Genomic DNA, 6,692 nt, shown 5'->3' with positions numbered 1-6,692 from the left:
TCGAACCTATGACACTACGATGTAAAAACTCGTGCTTTTATTAACTGGATTACTGAGCTCCCATTACCTTTTTTTATAATGTACATAAGTTGACTAAATTCTGCACCGCGTATTATTCATACTACGTTATTAATAATACGTCTATCTTGTATCATTATTGATTATATATATATAGCCTCCGTGGTCCAGTGGTTGAGAGCGTTGGGCTCGTGATTCGGAGGCCCCGGAATCGAAGTCCGGTGGGTACATGTCACAAAAATCACTAGTTTGGTTATGACATAACATGCTGACGACTGAAATGTCCGAAAGTAAGATCATCCGTGCTTCAGAAGGTACGTTAAGCCGTTGATCACGGTTACTACTTACTGATGTATGTAGTCGTTACTTTGGTTACTGACAGACACCCTGGTGTCAGGGTTATTATCAACCCTGGTTGATGAGGTTGATATTCTACCTCACAACCCACACGATAAGAAGATTAATTAAGTACTTATAGTGAAACCTGTTAGAAGTAGTTTTATTCACATACTTAGCTTTACATCATCTTCATGATAAGACTTAATTCAACGCTAGCGTAAATTCAAATATAGCATTACTACGAATTCTACAAGCGTGTTTACAAAACCTTTGTACCAGTTTGATAAAACGAAAATAATTAAAGCATAGTTTACTTTAGTCTTATTGTTATTCTGCGAATTCATTTATTTTATCGACGCGCGCTACTTCGTGGAACTTTAATGTAGCCAATGAGCTTAATGCTAGAAGCGACAATTAATAAGCCTATTCTTTATATGAAGTGTATTCTCTTATGAAACTTACATAGGCTACATGAATAGGTACCTAATTCGTGAAAATTTAAACATACCTACTTTATAAACGCAATATATTTTTTTAAGCAAATATTTGATTAGTCCTTAGTGGGCTGGCCACAAGTCATACAACACATCAACCTCAATCAAATGTAGTTGTAGGTTGTTTTCTGGCCTGTGTTTTCGTCAATTTTCTTCTTTTCTCAATTAACGCGAATACCTTTAATAATGACGTGAAATGGGAGTTCTATATTTAGAAAACCAATATTAGCCATAATTTAATATAGGTACCTTACTTACCCACCCCTGAATGATCCTGAAACGGAAATTGACCACAGGATATTGTACAAATATTTCTAAGAAGCGGTGTCGCTTATTAGGTAGGTACCTACCTGAAGCGGGAATTGCTGGTTACTGCGAACGTTACGTGTTAGGATTTCTTTGTACTGGTAAGTAATAATTTATTATTGTTTACTACCTACTTCTGATTCCTTCAGGGAAGTTGCTGGACTGTTAATAATTTTAACACTATAATCCTTTGCGCAGCGTTTAACTGTTCTTATTCCATAAAGATCGGAAAGAAGAAAAACTTAGAAAAACGTGTTTTCAAACAAGTTTTGTTTTTTTCCAACCGACGCCTTTTCTTTTTCGTGTCTCATCCTTCATACGGGATACACTTCACGTTGCTCCACATTTTATAGCAATTTATCAGTATTTTTAGCTGGACAGTATGGAGAACTGTCATAATTTAGGAACACTCAACCGTGCTGCTGCGTACAATTGTGCTTCTAGTTTTTAACATCATTCCAGCAGGCTAATTCAGGCCACGCGCGGTCGCTGTCCAAAGCCTGCTGGTTCGTTAGGCTCCATAATTCGCAATAGGTACACCTGCGTGGTCGAGTATCTACCGCAAACTACCTTACAAACTAATTAATAAAGTCAATTTCAATGTTGTCGAACTACATATTATTTGAGATTCCGAAAACTAAGGTAGTAATTTCCGACAAATTATGTTGGTATCATTATAAATTATACTCAATATAGGAGCGTTCGTCCGAATCAACCAAACGGGTTTGTTCACCGAACCGGGCCTTCCCAGAAGGATGCGAACTTGAATAGATTCATTTATTCGCAAGTCGCTACACGCGCGGGGTTTTCGGAAATTATTAGCGTGCCCAGACAATGTTGCGTGTCTATATCTCAAGAATTTAGACCACATTTGTTTGGGAAATTGTTTAAACGGACATATATAAAGTAAGCTAATGTCTCCGTTCGGGTGGGCAGAGCAGTGCCAACGATAAAATGCTCTGCAGTCACTCATCTACGCACTGCTCTAGGTAGGGATATAAACTACTTACTTATAAGAAAAGTATCTACTTACTTACATTTATACTTATATTCTAAGGGACTATGTCCTCTCCAACATGATGGACTGCAATTATTTTTTCTTGAATCCCTGCTATCGCGAGGATACCTATTATGTTTATTTGATAAAAAAAACTCAGTTGTTAAACGTACTACCCAAATACATCATAGACAAAAAATACACATAAGTACTTATAATCATCTAAGTAAGTAGGTACGGTACCTACATTTTTGATTACGTCATTTGTAACGTTCATCATTATATAGATAGGCACGATAATTGTATACCGCCCGTTGATTCGAGTCCTTTTAAGGTCCAAGCATCTGCTAATTTGTTTCCCACAATCTAAAGGAACTACTTCTCAGAAGTTTATATTCTAGGTTTAGACCTAAATTGTTTCTTGTTACGCTTTTATCCATCGTTCCACGCATGGTCTGCGATGAAAAGAATAAATAGAGCAAGCATTCTGTTGCATTATTGCTGTCGTCTCGTCAACAAAAGGAAATTCATGAATGCTAATTTACATTTCCATGTAAGTACTGACGGAAAAATTAAAAATGTTATAAGTTTCTATCATCCCAGAGACGTACCGTATCTCAGAATTATTTTTCTCCTTTATATTTTTTTTTAGAACGTTACCTATCTAGTTAAAGATTTCTTTCTCAAAATTGTTTGTTAAAATTATACCATATAAGTAGGTAATATCTTAGTAAGTAAGTATTATCTGTTCGTATTGGTACGATCGACGAGTTTATTGTTGATATATAATAGGTACCTTCTACGATACAAAATGATTTTTGTATGATTTGATTGAGAGTTCATCAATCAATAATAATAACATGAAAGAAAATTTTTGTCTACTTACTAGAACAAACGAATTTAGCAAGAGTAACCACCAGGTTCAGTGCACGCACCCCACGAATGGATATTCCTACTGAATTTATTACATACTCTACATTGATGTATAATATGTTAAGTACTATAGTCCTATGTTTGTATGCACCTATTAGTATATTCATTGATACAATGTTGCAGAGTAGACCACTTTTTCCTTTCCTTGAAAGCTTTCTTGTGAAACGTAATGTGGTGCATAAAATGATTATCTTTCACTTGAATGTGAACATTTATCGCATGAGCAATCTTACTGTCATTATCCAATTCGATGAATTTACGTAATTTCCAGCATACAAACTTACATGTATTGAGGATAATGTGGTGGAAAAGTCGCATCCTTGCTCGGCGATGTGTCGTGTCTTCATTACCCGGTACCTATCTTCTTATTTCCTGCTGCTTAGATTAAAATTTATGCGCACACGTGATAATTTATTCATATTTTGAGTTTTTAATTTTTGTTAACAATAAAAATATAGAGCTCTCCTCTAGTAAAAAAGGATAGATTAGGTACCTGCTTACTTTATATTTTTTTCGTTTACTTAGGTACTTACTTAAAAACGTGGAAAAAAATAAATCTTATTATTTATCGTGGGAAAATAAAAAATGGCGTTTGTTTGTTAACAAAGGAGTTTGTATGTAATAAAATCTTTCGACGAGTACCTTTGAACCGCGGCCAAAATTTTAAGTAATTGAGACGTTGTTTTTTAAATTTATGGCGCCATTAATTCCCCGTCGGAGCGTATAGTATACGACGTTCAATCTCATTTCTTTTCCTGGAAAGTCGAGTGCAAAGCAAATATTAGAATGTAGAGTAACGAGCTATGTTTCTAAAGAAATATTGCCGTTATTTTGAGTTCCGCACTCGATCGGTTTATGTGGAACTGTTTATTCGTCTTCAATTGCACGAGTTTATTAAAATGGGACGACGTGTAGGTATACTTAGTAGATAGTAGGTATACTCTCCTACTTCCAGATTTATAACTTAAGTAGTCATTACTAATTATTGCAATTCACACCTTAATATTATGTTGTGCTGTGCCCTCTCTCAATCCATAAGTTTGTACTTAGTGAACGAACGAACGAACTTGGAATAGTTATATTTTTCAAAATACTCAGACGAAATGTTTTATGTTGCTGTTGGGTTGTAGAGTAGTGAGATTGTCTCTAAGCTATTCCTTCAGATATGACATGTACTAAAAGTCCTGACGTCTAGACCTACTCATTCACACTTACTGTTTTCTATTTCTGAATTTTGATATAGGTACCTATGGCGTCTTGTTCAAAAACTTATTCCTAAATTTTTATTATAAAAACCATAATTTAATTTATCATGATTTGGAACATAAACAATTTTAACATATTTTCTTATTATTTTTTATGTTTTAAAAATACATTTTTGAATAAGGTGAATCCAACAAAAAATATTGAAAGAAACTTCTGTGCAGCTTGATATGAAATCTTTTTAGGTACATCGCGGTTGTTTTTGTGCGACGTACGTATTACATGCGACCCATGCATGTTCGATGTTTGAATTTGACGTGGGTTTGAATTTGAATACACATTTGACGGTTGACATTTGTAGGTAGAGTTCCCGCCATTTCTGAGAATCTGGGGATGTTGATATACGAAGAATTTCACCTTGAATCTCAGCTTTGAATAGAGAAACAATAAACCAAAGAGTACTTAATACATATTTCGTGTCGTAGTTTCGTGTGGTATCTCATAGAGCAACACGGACCTTCCCGTGTTGCGCTTTTGGTAAGTATTTATTACGGACCAAGTAAATTGGGCACTATACATATACCCCATCGCCTTTTGGGCAGAGTAATAAAAACATACTTAATAACATTATTTTATTATGTATTGTCATTTAACTTAAATTAACTAAATGTTCAACAATTTAAATAGCCAGACTCATTCTTTGGATTAATTATAGTCACTGTGGTCCTGTGGTGCACTAGCTTGCTTATCAAACGGAGAGCGCCGGTTCGAATCTCGGTATCAGACTTGCACCAATGCTTTATTAACTTATCTGAAGTGCAGTTTTCACTAATACAGTTGGCTCGATCATTATCGACGGCGATACGGCTATAACGTTGGTCTAACAGAGACCTCGGTGAAGTGTGGTTATTTAATTTAGTTCATCTTCTGATGGAGATATCTCTGACTACCCCATTGAGATATAGTCGTGAGCGTATGTTATTATTTGGATTAATAAGAAATTAAACTCACAAGTTTTTGCATTTAAAACTTATTAAAAATATAGCAAATCATAATAAAATTTAAAACAAAAATTTCACAACAATACATGTCTTTGTTTTATAAAGTTTTGATATAATAGTATTTTATGCAACAGTTGTATAAGAAGGGTCAAAAAATGCGAGTGGCGTGAGTTGCGATGTGAGCCTTGGCGAACATCGCAATAAGAGACGCCACGAGCATTTTTTGACCTAGTTATACAACGTTGCATACAATACTTTTTCTACGACGACGTAATTTTAAACGAAACACAAAAATTTTCCAATTTATTTTCCAACGCGCGGGAAAATGGCGGCAAATGTATACTTTTTTTTATAGTATATCTATGGCACCAAACAAAGTAAAGGTGCCAGTTTCCAGGTCAAAAAAAAAAAAAACAACAACAATGCTTTTTTGGCGACATTATAGTACAGTTACACTTTGTAAACAATGCTTTTATAGGCCATAGAGCGTACACTTTTTCAAAGAGTTTAATTATGTATGTACTTATATTAGACTTTTTGGTTATTTAAATGCCAGATTAAAGTAGAGGAGTAGAAAAAATAATTTAAAGTTTCAGTAATCAGATTAATTATTTCGCTTTGTTATCAAATTGCCCAATTGTCATATTTACAGCAATATAGTAATGACCGGGCAATATGATAAATAATGAAGTTTAGATACTTACTTAGTAATTAATCACTTTACGCGATAGAATTAGACATTATAGAATAGAATAGAATAGAATAGAAAAAGTTTATTATAAAAGGACGCCACATACAAAAAAAAGACAACAACATCATAATGGCCGCATTAATCACTTCGTCCATATCACATAACCGGTCCATCATCGAGTATCAAATTACCGAGGTGTGAGGCCAATAAAAAAACTTATGATAGAAAATCTATTCTGGCTGCTAGTGAAAGTAAAGAAGAAAAACTTTCAAAGAATAAAATATTCAAATTTTGTTCCATCGTTCAAACCTAGAACTACGAAAATGACACGAAAAGTCTTCTTGTGAACGTATGTTGCTTAGTTAGGTCATTCAAAAACAATTCTTCAAACCTTCAACATTCCGTATCTTAAAGATAAAACGTAAAAAAAAGTGAATAATTCTCAATCTCCCTCCTCGTTGCAATCAGTCGCGACGATTTCTTATTTTGCTGTTCGTAAAGCCGTAGTGCGAAGCGAAGATGCCTTGCTACCCGTGCTGCAGCCCTTGCTGTTCACCGTGTTGCTCCCCGTGTTACTCCTGCTGTTCGCCGTGCTACGGCTGCTGCTACCGCTGCTGTTAAGGCGGCAGCCGCAGGGCTCCGCGTCCGCTGACAAGTCCACGTGTCACAGTGGCGCAGCGATTCGAGCCGCGGCGTGTTTGCTCCGTTCC

The sequence above is a fragment of the Pectinophora gossypiella genome, chromosome 8 (assembly GCF_024362695.1).
Source record: "Pectinophora gossypiella chromosome 8, ilPecGoss1.1, whole genome shotgun sequence".
Lineage (NCBI taxonomy): Eukaryota > Metazoa > Arthropoda > Insecta > Lepidoptera > Gelechiidae > Pectinophora > Pectinophora gossypiella.
This window is presented reverse-complemented; position numbering follows the sequence as displayed.